At 39.6% G+C, this 15174-nt stretch overlaps 1 long non-coding RNA gene across 1 annotated transcript; it reads left to right on the top strand.

The window, feature by feature from the left end:
- Positions 1-1703: 1703 nt before the first annotated feature.
- On the top strand, positions 1704-5935 carry LOC137874528 (uncharacterized). The gene is made up of 5 exons (XR_011103322.1): positions 1704-1841; positions 2890-3021; positions 3469-3617; positions 4384-4479; positions 5396-5935. It is a non-coding gene; the product is annotated as an uncharacterized lncRNA (long non-coding RNA).
- The last annotated feature ends 9239 nt before the right edge of the window (positions 5936-15174 follow it).

The following is a 15174-nucleotide window of genomic DNA, read 5'->3' as shown; positions in this document are numbered from 1 at the left end:
CTGTAATGTAATGAAATTTGTTTCACTAAGCGCAGCGTCAATTAACCTCTCCAGGAGTCCACTTGAAACATCTGCATTAAAAATTCATGAGACTAATACATTTAAAGAGCATTTTTACTGTTCTTGTGTAGCATTACTAAGATAAGTACAAGCTGTGGAGGGAAGATGGGCAAACAGAATAGGTATTACAATTTGCATGCTAAAAACAGTAGACAACACATTGTGCCTCTAAGGCCGCACCGTTGTCCACCTGTGGTGACCACACTCAGGTGTGTATCACTGTCAAAAGATTCAGGTGAGTCTGTAGGTGCAGGCACCTTCTTACAGTGACTGTTTTTGGGTTGTACTTCCTGCCACCCTTACAGTTGTGTGGGTGGTGAGGAGAATCTGGAACTGTCCATGCCACCGCTTAGCTTGTCAGTGCCTCATCCTGAAGTCTTTTACCAGGACAAAGTCTCCCGGTTGGAGGGAGTGGAGTGGTTTGGGGGGTTAAAGCAGCTGCTGTCTCAGTGAGTGTGACCAGCTCTGCTGCCTGTACTGAGAGGTGATGAGGAAGAGGGCCAGACATCACTTCGTCATGTTTTCATGAGAATTTGATATAGCATAAAGAGGGGTAAAATGTTCTAAAACATTTAGACTATACTAATTGTATTTAAGTTCTGTTCTTCTTTAATTTGGTGATAAGTCAATATTTTGATAACCTGTTGAAGAAATTGATTATATTTAGTTTCACAAACTTAGTTCAGGAACAAGGACCATGCCCAGAACACGGCTCATTTCCTGTGCACAAAGTATTTAAGCACAATGAACCCGTTCACTTCCTCTTCGACTCTGTTTTCACATCGACAGATGAGCAACACTCCATCCCTACCCTACATCCCTCTACCATCCAGACTAGCAAACGCTCTCTGGCTCAGCTTCGACATGAAGTAAGACATACGAACAAACGCTCTCTGATTTCAGCTTCAACATGAAGTACGACATATGAGCAAACGCTCTCTGATTTCAGCTTCAACACGAAGTACGGCACGACGAGCAAACTCTCTCTGATTCAGCTTCAACATGAAGTAAGACATATGAGCAAACACTCTCTGATTTCAGCTTCAACACAAAGTACGACACGACAAGCAAACTCTCTCTGATTCAGCTTCAACATGAAGTACGACATACGAGCACACTCTAAAAAACCCAACTTCAAATTTGTTGTACTAACACCGTTTTTAAAGTTGAGTCAACAAATCCCTTTCAAAAAAGTTGAACTAACTCAAAATGTTAACTTTACTGATAAGGAGTGCAGTCCACTGAAACTTTTAAGATAGATAGATAGATAGATATAGTATACATATATATATTTTAAATAATAAAATAAAATAAATAAAACATTATCTTCTTTAGCCTCTGTTTAAGATACTTTGATCTTTGATACCATTATGTTTAGATACTTTATATTTTCAGATTTCATTTGATTGACATTTACTTTTTATACCTAAATCTTAAGCATGTAAGAATGTTCATGACCTGCTGAACATCTGTCTGTTGACAATGTTCAATAAAGAGAGAGAGAGAGAGAGAGAGAGAGAGAGAGAGAGAGAGAGAGAGAGAGAGAGAGAGAGAGAGAGAGAGAGAGAGAGAGAGAGAGAGAGAGAGAGAGAGAGAGAAAAAAAACCCCGCCAACCACCGTAAAACCAGCGGCGGCGGCGGCAGCAGCAGCAGCAGCAGCAGAGTACGTCTACCACTACGCAACACCAGTGCCTTCGGTTAGAGATAGCAATTCCGCGCCGGTCCACGCCAGTTCTAGTGTTGCTGCAGAATGCCGTCTACCTCGAGCACAAATTAACAAGGTAAGTCTGGTGTTCTTGAGTGCGTTAGCTAACGTTAACTGGTTACAAATTAACCAGGTAAGGCTGTGTATGTTCTGGAGTGCGTTAGCTAACTGGCTAGTCAGCGAACCTGTTATTTTTTAATGCAAAACTTAACATCAATAAGTTTACAACGTGACGGACCCCAGCCTACTTTTCACGTGTTCATAACGTCATGTGTAATTTAACGATAACGACCCGCGGCTTGCGGTTTTGCATGGTCGAATGAATTTGCACATATTAAAGCTAACGTCTGTTCTAAAGCTAACGTTGCTACGTTGAATGCACATGCACAACTTTATATCGCCGTTAGCTGCATTGGTTGTTTTTTGTTAGCTAGCTAACATGTTGCTGCAAAGTGCTTCGCCGTTCATTAGTGTTGGTGGCGTTGTAACTCGAGGGCTTTAGCCTGCTTGTTTACTCTTAAGTTAACAACGCGTGTACCATTACGGTGCACTAGATACCGTTCAGCTAATGAAGTAGACATAAAGCAACACGCCGTTCTTTTGTTCACCCCATTTCTTGTTGTTACTAGTAAGACTCCTTGGCTTATGCTTTTCCTTCCCTGATGATACAAGACAAATAATGCATCAATACTAATTTAAAATACTAATTTAAAATACTCAGCAAAAAGGGGAATGAAGGTTGTGTTGCTTTTCGTGGTCACCCCCACTGAGTAATACAAGTAGTACACCAACAATACAATGAGTGACACTCATCACTCATTGTATTGTTTGTCATTATGATAAAACCATTTTAATGACTTGCAAATTGCTCCTTTACACACTTGTTTAAGGTAAACATAGTTAGTTAGTGAAATAATCTTTTAAATTCTCAGTGTACATTTAAGGTAATAAATCATGGCAAACTGCTTTTCTGTTTTAGTAAAAATTGTACCATTACTCCGTGGCAATATTTATTGCCCATCTTTGAGTGTCTTTGAAAATAAGGGGATGTGAAGCTGTTAGATTTGCATGCATTTTTGACAATTATGCACATTGACATTTTCTTATCTTTCCTTGCTTCATAGGATTTGGATGCAAGTTTTTCCACCCCAGTCAAGATGTCCTCTTAAAGCATTACAGACGACGACCTTACCAGGGATGATTCTGGTCACTCCCGTGCCTGTATACAGACTGCACCTGATCTTTCAAGACAACTGGTGCGTTAAAATCCCACCTTTCAAGAGTACATAAACAGTCTGGTAAACCTAAAGTGCAGGTCACATTTTGTTGTGAATTGTGTGACTTTAAGGACCTCTGTGCGCCAGCAAAATACATAGGCCATCTCATGGCTCATTTGAAGCAGCATGTGACTGTTTGTTGTCCATTCAAAAACTGTGAATTTACAAGTAATGTCCTTCAGTAGTCATGTAAGTCGGAAGTACAAATCTTACAGTGTTAATGAATTTAGATATTCTGTAAATTCCCCAACAACTCCAACTGATCTACCAGAAGCAGATGAAGAATTGCCTGCAGAGGACAATGATCCACAGCCTACTGTTGGTTGTTCTGAAATAGAAAGCAGCACGTACCTAATGCCTTTGGACGATTATACAATTGAACATGAACTTGCATCAGTTTCTTTACATGCAAACTGTTTTGTGCAGAGTTCTACAGAATTACTCGAGTGGACCTGAAGAAGACCTTCCTGTCATCATTGGATGCACACTCATCGCAGCTTACTAAGCTGTACAGATCACGCAGCGGAACACTTGGAAAGGACATGAGGATCCTTCTAGACAACTCTGATGAACAGGTAATCAATAAGTAGGAAGTGCATGTGGTATAGCAGGGGTCCTCAATTAGATTTGAACTGGGACCAAAAACTGGGGGACAGACGAGAGGCATTTTCAAGATATCAATTATAAAGGCCTATATGCCGTTTTATCACGTTGTATTGGGGCCACAAAACATCAGTCCCAGTTGATGTGCTCGTTTCACGGTCCCTGTTCTACACTATGTTTTTGGAGCTTGGCAATAAATTAAATTCAATCAATCATATTTCTGGTTGAAGGATGTGTAAAAATTTAAATCTAGATTTAAAATATACTGCGGTCAAGCAAGCATCAAATAGTTATAAGATTGCACACCGAATGGGTTTCCTCTCAACTATGCAAACCATAACATTGGAGCAGAGCATTTACCATCAGATCACTCTTAATATTTCAGAGTTTGTCTAACAAAATAAATATGAATACACGTTAATGTTCACAGGTGTATTGTATTGTTTGACTTAATTGACATTTGAAACTGGTGATTTCGGAGATGAAAGGCAAGAGAGCGTTATTGTGTTTTCACACTTAAGCTATGTCCAAAAACATGGTGCCCATATATACAGTGGTATAATATGGGTTCATTTAGTTGGTGAATACAGCCGACCTGAACTGCATGCTACCATGCTGGAACCATTTTGCCAAATTTATTTGAATAATGCCTTTTGTCTTTTATAGTTTGCATTGAATTTTTGGAATTATAATTATTATAAATAAATACATTTTTAATCTTCATTTTATATTTTTCAGACAACTGATGTGCTTGCCCACAGAAAGTCTACAGTTCTACGAGGTCTACCTTTCTTTGTGAGGGAGAACCCGGATGGCTTTCTGAAGAAATATCTGGTAAGACTAATGTGTCAATGTCATTAAGGTTGCACATTGAGCAAGAAAACACTAATGCAAACTTTCATCAAACCCTCATTTCTACTTCACTGTTACTTTGCTAATCCACCTAAATAGTTTAATAAGTGTGACTTTACAGTTTTTAACATATAATTTCATGTGACATCGCCAATACTGGCAATATTACTGTAGCATCAAGGTTACATTTGAGTGTGGTGCCTGCATCACATGCATTTTGTAACAGCAATTCTCCTTCAAATTTACTGGTAACATTTATAATTCCAAGCCCAAATTGGTCATGGGTTTTGAGACCTCATATACAGTGCATTCAGAAAGTATTTAGACCTGTTGAAGATTTGTCTGACTTAAAAATGATGCATATACATATTTTCTCAGTATTTTTAATTGTAAAGTCATTCTCTGTCAGTACATTTTAAAGTCAAAATACCTTTTTGGTGAGATAATCTTTTTGAGAAAATAAAAATAAAAAGCCCCTACACACCATTAGCACCCTTTGCCACTACAAGTCTTTAGAGTAAGAATCTGGCAGATTTGGAGTGACTTTGTCCATTGTTTAATGGCAGATTTGCTCCAGTTCCTTCAGTATTTTGTCACTTATTGAATTAAAGGGAGCTTGTACAGTGAGAGCAAATGTTTCCCTGTATTTTGCTCTATTTATTTATTTAATTTTGACAAGACATTCAGAGTATGAATATTTATATATTCAAATACTATAATACAAATGTGTAGGGGGTGAATACGGTATGAAAGTGGTATATTTTAGTTTTTAAAATCTGCAGAAAATTTACCGGCCAAAAATGTATTTTGACTTTTCAATTGTATTGTTACAGAATGGAGAGGAAACTTTAAAGAGGGGGTGAATATTTATTATAGTCTCTGTATGCTTGTTTTTCAGTAGAATGCAGACCCGGAGGAATTTTGTTTCAAGGGAGTTGAACTTGGAATACTCAGTCCAACAATAATAAGCATCGCCCTGGTTATTGAGGAACGGATTGTCCTGGATGATGTATGCGACTTCCCAACCGCATTTGCCCTTTTGTTTGGGCTCATCTAGGCTCTTAACCTGGACTATCCGAAGGACATAAGGTACACATTTTTGAAGTAATTCAAAAGGTGTTCAGGAACCTTGGTACCCAGTGCTCTGCCCGGGTTCAGTCCTTAAAGGACAGTTTGCTGAAGTAGCCTTCCATATCTAAACCCCCCCCATATGGTCTTGGCTGGATTTTCATGAGGGACTGAAATGTCGCCAACTTGACCAAATGCCGATGGTGTGAGTTGACCAAATTGGTCAACATCCTTAAGTATTAGATGTTAAACAAGTTTATTATTTGTTGTGTCTTTGGGTTTAAAATGGCGTGAAATGAAGATTTTAAGGATGTTGACCCTCTGCTGTCTACTATTCAAGTGTTGAAATTGAAAGACATTAATGTTGTTTTGCAAGCAAATGTTTACTTATTGTTATTAAACATTTTGTGTTTTAAGATATTTTTGTTTTCTTTATGGTGTACATTTTTAATTAAAAATGAAGGCTGTAAAAAAAGAAAAGTGAGAAAGTTGAGAAAACTTAAAAAAGTTAAGCAACCAGCTGCAATGCTTTTTTGAGTATACTCAACTAATGAAATTTAGTGAAATTTAGTAACGAAACATTTTAAGTTTAAAGTAAGGTTCACTCAACATAAAATGTGCAGTGCTGTTGAAGTATGTTTTCAATCTATAAGAACACACAATTTCAAGTTTCTCCAATTTTAAATTTCAAGTGTTCTTAACTTAAGTACATAAGTAGGTCTAAATAGTAATGTTAAGTTTGACAAATTTAAGATAGCACTTTGAGTGAACTTTTTATCCTAAGTTGACACAACGCATAAGCCATTAGTTGAGTATACTCAAAAAAGCATTGCAGCTGGTTGCTTAACTTTTTAAAAGTTCTCAACTTTTTTTTTTTTTTCTTTAGAGTGCAAACGCTCTCTGATTTCAGCTTCAACACGATGCATGACAGACAACAACCAAACTTCAACTCAGCTCCAATATGACGTACTACAGACAAGCAAAATCTTAAAACCGCTTACCTTTGCTCAAAGGCTCGTTTTCAACCCTTCCGGACGACCAGCCTTGTCCCGAAGTCCCGTAGTTCCCTCCTTCTCTCACCACGCTTCGTTGCCAGCAACCTCGGCTGCGTGTAGCCATCCACGTTACCCGCGGCTCTCGATAACCATTCTCCATCAACTCCGAAGTCGTCCGCCCCCGCCTTCCAACAGTCCGGGGGGAGATCTCGGTTTTGGCATCTGACCCCTCAAACTTAATGCATTGAAATGGAGTTTATAGCGTTTTTGTGTGACATCTAAAGTATATTCACAACAACCGTATTAATTAGTGTCAATGTGATAAAATTCACATAGTAACTAGGGTGTGGAAAATGATGACTGTCATAACTTAATTGCATGTTTATGAGACATTTGTGATCAGTACTTGTATATTTTCTGCTGCTTTAATTTCAAATCTAGGTTGGAACTACTTATTTTGAACATCACTGACAATCAAAACTAGAAAAGCAGCTTTTTAACCAGCAAAAGTTGATACAATAAGTTGTAATAATCACATTTTGTATTGCAGAACAAACTGTTTACACAACATCTACTGTGTGTGAAATGTGGTATCACAGCATATTGTGTATTGCATAAAAGTATGATACATACCTGTTGATAAATTTCAGTCAAAGATTGTTGATGCACCTGGAGAAAAAAAGACCTATTAGCTTTAACTCAATTGGATAGATTTATACAGTTGTGGTCAAAAGTTTACATACACTCGTAAAGAACATAATGTCATGGCTCTCTTGAGTTTCCAGTTATTTCTACAACTCTGATTTTTCTCTGATAGAGTGATTGGAACAGATACTTCTTTGTCACAAAAAACATTCATGAAGTTTGGTTCTTTCATGACTTTATTATGGGTTAACAGAAAAAGTGATCAAATCTGCTGGGTCAAAAATATACATACAGCAGTGCTAATATTTGGTTACATGTCCCTTGGCCATTTTCACTTCAATTAGGCGCTTTTGGTAGCCATCCACAAGCTTCTGGCAAGCTTCTCGTTGAATCTTTGACCACTCCTCTTGACAGAATTGGTGCAGTTCAGTTAAATTTGATGGCTTTCTGACATGGACTTGTTTCTTCAGCATTGTCCACATGTTCTCAATGGGATTTAAGTCAGGACTTTGGGAAGGCCATTCTAAAACCCTAATTCTAGCCTGATTTAGCCATTCCATTACCACTTTTGATGTGTGTTTGGGGACATTGTCCTGTTGGAACACCCAACTGCGCCCAAGACCCAACCTTCGGGCTGATGATTTTAGGTTATCTTGAAGAATTTGAAGGTAATCCTCCTTCTTCATTATCCCATTTACTCTCTGTAAAGCACCAGTTCCATTGGCAGCAAAACAGCCCCACAGCATAATACTACCACCACCGTGCTTGACGGTAGGCATGGTGTTCTTGGGGTTAAAGGCCTCACCTTTTCTCCTCCAAACATATTGCTGGGCATTGTGGCCAAACAGCTCGATTTTTGTTTCGTCTGACCACAGAACTTTCCTCCAGAAGGTCTTATCTTTGTCCATGTGATCAGCAGCAAACTTCAGTCGAGCCTTAAGGTGCCGCTTTTGGAGCAAGGGCTTCCTTCTTGCACGGCAGCCTCTCAGTCCATGGAGATGCAAAACACGCTTGACTGTGGACACTGACACCTGTGTTCCAGCAGCTTCTAATTCTTGGCAGATCTGCTTTTTGGTGGTTCTCGGTTGACTCTTCACCCTCCTGACCAATTTTCTCTCAGCAGCAGGTGATAGCTTGCGTTTTCTTCCTGATCGTGGCAGTGACAAAACAGTGCCATGCACTTTATACTTACAAACAATTGTTTGCACTGTTGCTCTTGGGACCTGCAGCTGCTTTGAAATGGCTCCAAGTGACTTTCCTGACTTGTTGAAGTCAATGATTCGCTTTTTCAGATCCATGCTGAGCTCCTTTGACTTTCCCATTGTAGCGTTTGTGGGCGTTTGTATCCAATGAGCCCTATTTAAATGGCCTCAGAGAAGACACCAGCTGTAGTCACTCATAATCACTCACAAGAAGTTAAGAGGCCATGCTATGAAGCTCATTTCATTGACACAACTTTCTAAGTCACTAAAATTGCTAATTCATGTTGCAGTATGTATATTTTTGACCCAGCAGATTTTGTCACTTTTTCTGTTAACCCATAATAAAGTCATGAAAGAACCAAACTTCATGAATTTTTTTTGTGACAAAGAAGTATCTGTTCCAATCACTCTATCAGAGAAAAATCTGAGTTGTAGAAATAACTGGAAACTCAAGAGAGCCATGACATTATGTTCTTTACAAGTGTATGTAAACTTTTGACCACAACTGTATATTACACAAAACGGAGAACATATTAAAACTACACAAACACTAAAAGTTTACATTTGCCTGTCCACGTATGATGAAAATTACAGACTTACAAACATTGGCACACAGGTATTAGACAATATTTTAAGCGTTTTGGAAAGTTTACCATGCACATTTCAGTCAGGAAAGTACCAAACATACACGCAGCAAATGAAAACTTGTAACCATAAGAAGCTGAACCTGGCACACTTGAAAAAGTGGCACAACTCTGTCTCTCTGTTTCCTTTACTTTATGTGGACAATACCACCATTGTTTCAACCACAGGCAATCTTTCCCAGGTTAAGATAAAAAGGGAAGTTAGTCTGTGATATACCGTAACACTATAATCACCTAGTTATTTAATAATTTTTCTCTCCTAATTGTGATTAGCATTTGTCCAAACCAATACATTTCCATACTAAATAAATTATCACAAAAATATGCATGGATAATGTAAATATTTTGTCAAACAGGTATAATATATATGCAAAGAGTATCATGTATATTGTGTTCTTATACCCAGTACTATCCCCAAAACTTTCCTCCACCTAACCAAATCTTAACTTGTATGAATTGAAGTACAGAGGACACTAAACATAGCTAAATGAGGTAGAACTAGTTCCAAGTGTGAATTGGAGACATCAATTTATCAGATGTAAGCCACTATATCCAGGTCTCATGAGGACAATCGGAGGACATCTGTTTATCGGTCCGTTGTAGTGGTCAAAGAGGTCTATTATTTTCCTGAACTTATCTTATTGCATCGTCACTGCATTTCCGTAAATCAGTAGCCTCTCAAAGACTAGTCAGGAACACTTACACTAGACTTCCATAAAATATGGCAAATCATAAAAAAACTGTGACATGCAACAGTAATTATCAAATCTTATTAAACCTTTGAAGATCTTTTACTTTATGGGTATGATAATAACAGGAACACTGCAACATGTATGCAAATAAGAATGAGGCTGAGAGTAAACCTATCAAATGATGTGACATTCTATTATAAATTGTCTTTTAAGTCTTCAAGTGAGTTTTCTTATTCACTTTCACCTGAAGATTATCAGTGGTTGAATCATTATGATGCAAATCATTCTACAACAGGGGTCTTCAATGTTTTTCAGGCCAAGGACCCCCAAACTGATAGAGAGATGGAGCAGGGACCCCCGACTATATAGATTGTATAAAATTGTGTTTTGTATTAAACTGGGCCTAGTGCCATGTATAAGCATACCTTGTTATTGTGCATTCAATACTAAGCTATTCAAGTAATACTCAGGTTCATATATTCATGTTTTTATTTTAAAGGTACAGTGAGTACGGTGGCCGTGCCACTGACATTTATAAACATACCTTGTCAACTGATACCAATGCCAATATCAACATTGTCTGTCAATTGCATGATAATCATGCATACAAGCTATTCATATTGACGTTTTTATTTCAAACATAAATGTGGAAACGAAAAATGAGTGATGGCCTATTAGTGCTACTGCCATGCATAAACATACCTGTTATCTTGCATACAAAACTGAACTGTTAAAATAATGGACAGATTCATGTTTTTTGGTCGAGTTACAAAACAATCCATTTTCGCTCATAACAATGTCCATACACTTAATAATAATAATAATAATATACTGGCCTCAGTAGTTGGCTGTTGTGGATAGGAGCTACAGTGTTTTAGCCAGGAATATCTTGCAAAAATGATTGCACAAGGATTCATGGGTGAAGTAAATGTTGTTTTTTAATTAAAAAAACAACAATATTTACAACGGTATCTTTTCAAATAATATTGCAGCGTGCGTCCTTGTGTCTGGGATCTTAGTCAGCTGGGGACTGAATAGGCTCTCGGTCAATCACAGGGAACCTGACAGAGCCAGCATGTAACATGCGGCCTCGTGATAGGGGCGAGTCCTCTTCTTTGTGTGCAGGAGGCTTGGAGGGACAGGTCCAGGCTAGTCTCACGCTGTGAGTAAAGCCCAGCTTGAGAGAGCTCCTGTGTGTCGCTGAATGTGTGCATTTCTGACTGAAAGATAACATTTTCTGCCTCCATTTATCCATTCGTTGGATTCATGGTAATGTGTATTTAAAGACATTTAAATTTATGAAAAAAATATATATATATATTTTTTTTAAATTGTCTTATCAACCAAAAATGTCGCGGACCCCCTGTTGAAGACCTCTGTTCTACAAGAATGTCCAGCACCTAACTGAGTGATTTACTCAGATTTACTGTTGGCAGAATGGCCTCTACATCTAACTATATTGTGAGGATAAGCAGATGAAATGTAAACATATATAGCATTCTAACATATTATATACAATGTTAATGTAACGGGTGTAGTAAGGACCCAGGAGCAGTACGACAGACACCAGGGATAGTTTGAATCAAAGCTTTATTTTCTTCGGGGCACACAACGGGGAGAATATTCACAGGAAAACAGTGGCAGGCTCTCGTGGTCGGGGGACTCTCCCGGACAGGTTTGATCTTGGATATGTGGAATGTGGGATGTATGCGCATGGCTCTGAGGAGCTTGAGCCCTACTGCCGCCGGGTTGATGATCCTCTCAGTCTCAAAAGGCCCGATGAATCTTGGGCCAAGCTTCTTGGACTCCACCCGCAAGGGTAGGTCCCGGGTAGACAGCCACACCCTCTGACCCACCTGTTAGATGGGGGCTGGAGTGCGGTGATGGTTAGCTGCTGTTGCATAGCGATCAGCTCGGGCCCTTGCCCAGGTCTGGCGGCAGCGGTGGATGAATGTCTGGCCAAAAGGGCAGGAAACCTGTGGGGAACAGAGGTGGCTGGAACCCATAGGAACACTGGAAAGGTGACATGCCTGTGGCGGAGCTGGTCAGGGTGTTATGCGCATACTCCACCCACATCAACTGGCGGGACCAGGAGGCAGGGTTCTGGATGACCATGCAGCGGAGGGCTGTTTCCATCTCCTGATTCTTCCTCTCCATCTGACCGTTGGATTGGGGGTGAAACCCCGAGAACAGACTGACAGTGGCCCCCAGCAGAGCGCAAAAATGCGTTGGGCGGAAGTGTAAGTTGATTAAAAACAAAGACCTCCCAATGAGTAAAATTCATCAATTTCCCTCATCTTTGACTTTCCTGATAAAATATAATTAAAGTCTACTCAGTGATTCACAGCTGATTTTATTCAAACAAAATTAAGTAAAATGTAATAAATAAAAAATACAAATTTGTTGAATTCAGCTCAATATAATTCCAAACTTTACATAGTCTTTTTTACTATGTAAACGTTACTATAATTTAAGAATATAGGTTAGTAATAGGTTAATAATATAACTCTTCTAGTTTGATTTTCTAATGTCAGGTGTAGCCTAATGTGCTAGCTCAGGGATTCCCAAAGCATGGTGTGGAGCTGCCTCTAGGGGGTGTGCGAGAGGAAAAATGTAATGGTGGTCTAATGGTGTAATAATTAATATTAAATATAATTTAAAAACTTGTGCAGCTAACGTCAGCTAACAGCTAACTTCATTCATTCAGCAACATTCATGCAAATATGCTAAACTGGCTGAAATCGGGGAAACTGTCAGGTGGGACATCTGAAGCGATCAGTCATAAAAGAGGAGAGGGACAGAGAGAGAGTGAGGAATCGGAGGCGAGAGAAATGGAGAGGTGCGTTGGGGAGAGACCGGGAGAAGAAATCGAGCAGGAGTCAGAGAAAGATGAGACGGAGGAGACCGAAAAGGAGGAAGGGATAGCACAGACAAATCGGGAGCACATAGGCCCATCGCGGAGTCAAGGTGAAAAAAGAGGAAACGAGAGTGAGCATCAGACTGGGAAAAAAAGAGGAAATATGATCTGGCTCTGGGCTTCGCTTGGATTGGCAATGCAGATTGCCCAAAGCCACAGTGTGTGGTGTACAGTGAGGTTCTGGCTAACTGCTGTCTGAAACCTTATTTACGTCACCACCTGAACACCAAGCATGCCAGTGCAAGTCAAAAGCCCCTTACATTTTTATATCGAAATTGGAGGAGTTACAAAACAACTGCAGTCTCATTCATGTGTTGGGTAGCAAAAACGTTGGACATGATCCCAGTGTCCAACAACACTGTGTCACATCGCATCGATGCTTTGTCCGAAGACATCCTGGCTACATTAATCGGTCGCGTGAAGAAGAGTGAGTTTTACTCTCTGCAAGTAGACGAGTCTACAGATGTGGCCAATCTGGCCAATCTTCTGGTGTACGTCCGTTACCTTTTCGAAGGCACGGTGCAGGAAGATTTTTTGTTCTGCCGCTATGTATGGTTAATTGTAAATTAAATGTGATGCAATCTGCCTCTGAGCCTATGCGTGTGTCCTCGCCATCCTTATTACTCTTTAATTTATAAATAAAATTAATTAATAATAAATTATTATTATTATTATTATTTTTTTTTATAAAGGTGTCGGGGATTGGGGGTGCGTGAACCCGGTTGGGATGGAGAAGGGGGTGCGTGGCCTAAAAAGTTTGGGAACCGCTGTGCTGGCTAGTTTGTATTCATTGCTCAAACGTGACACATCAATATCAACCATCTTAAGTTACTCTTCTAGACAAAGTTACAAATAGTAGACAAAGAAAAAAATTGAGACACATTTTTAAGAGGGACAACAAAAGTGCAACAAAATAACTAGTTCCTGGTATCAGCAGCTATTAACGCTAACACAGGCAGGAGTAGCTGTAGGGTCTCAGCTAAGCTCTACTGATGTATTTATTAAAAACTATTGATTAACTATTATTTTCTTGATCAATTGATTATTTTTCCATGTTTGAATAGACTAAATAAGATCAGTGTATTGATCATTTTACAAGACATTATTCTGACTGTGTAGTATTGAAAGGGTTAATGCTAGAGTTTTACTCCAGTGAAATGAAAATTGTCATTCATTGTCAACTTTACTAACTGAGCAGCTCATAAAGACTTCATTTTAAAGTACCATTTCTCTATGACTATTACTTATTATTGATCACTTCTTTGTAAACTCAAAAAAGGAGAATGTTGCATTTAATGAGTAAATGGCAAGTTTCTCAAAACATTTATGGTAAAGATTATGCTTACTGTGGTAGCCTTACATCTTTTTCAACATAACTGTATTTTAAAATGCTTCTTTTTGGTGAGAGCCATTACGTAAATGGCTCGTCACCGGAGTCTTCCACAAGCTGCTAGCTCACCTCAACATTGATGGCTCCATCATCACCCCCTCCACCCAGGTCCGCAACCTCGGTATCATCCTCGACCCCACCCTCTCTTTCCTACCCCATGCCAACCGCAATACCAAAACTGCCTTCTTTCATTTCAGGAACATTGCACGCATCCGGCCCTCCCTGTCCTCTGCCACCACCGAAATTCTCATCCATGCCCTCATAACCTCCAGACTTGACTATTGCAACAGCATCCTCTGGCTCTCCCAACAAAATCCTCAATAAACTCCAATATGTTCAGAACTCTGCCGCTCGACTGCTCACCTCCACCCGCCGCTATGAACACATCGCCCCGGTCCTTCGCAACCTCCATTGGCTCCCGATTAAATACAGAATAGACTTTAAAGTGCTACTCACCACCTACAAAACCCTAAACAACCTGGCCCCTCCCTACCTTTCAGACCTCCTCCCCCTTCACGCCTCAACCCGTTGCTTCAGGTCCGCCGGTGCAAACACTCTGAAGACCATCAGGACCAAGCGCCTGACCTGGGGTGACAGGGCCTTCTCAGCTGCTGCACCTCCCCTCCCCCTCTGGAACGCCCTCCCCATCCACATCCGTGAGGCTCCCTCCCTATCATCATTCAAACAAGCCCTCAAAACCCACCTCTTCAAACTTGCCTTCACCTGCTAACCCCTGCACCCTACCATCCACTACATGACTCATTCCGCACAGCTTCTCCAGTTTCCTTTTTTTACCAAAATGTTTGTTTTGTTTTTGTTTGTTTGTCTCTGACCTATGTAAAGCGTCTTTGGTACTTAGAAAAGCACTATATAAAATTGAAGTATTATTATAATTATTATTATTATTATTAATATTATTATTATTGACAGCTGGGACTACTAACAATCACCATGTTTGTTGTTTACGTTCATTATATGTTTGCATTCATAATGCTAATTTTTTTGAGGAAGGCCTGAAGGGAGGGGCTGTCAGTGGTGGCAACTTGGCGACTTTCTTGCGAGATGTAGCAACATCTAGAGCTAGTGTTGCTCGCTACAAAAAATCACACAAGAGACAATTTCAA

The sequence above is a fragment of the Cebidichthys violaceus genome, unplaced genomic scaffold (assembly GCF_023349555.1).
Source record: "Cebidichthys violaceus isolate CVI_PGR_0920_01 unplaced genomic scaffold, fCebVio1.0.p SCAF_19, whole genome shotgun sequence".
Lineage (NCBI taxonomy): Eukaryota > Metazoa > Chordata > Actinopteri > Perciformes > Stichaeidae > Cebidichthys > Cebidichthys violaceus.
Note: the sequence above shows the minus strand (reverse complement) of the source record. Positions and strands in the feature narration are given on the sequence as shown.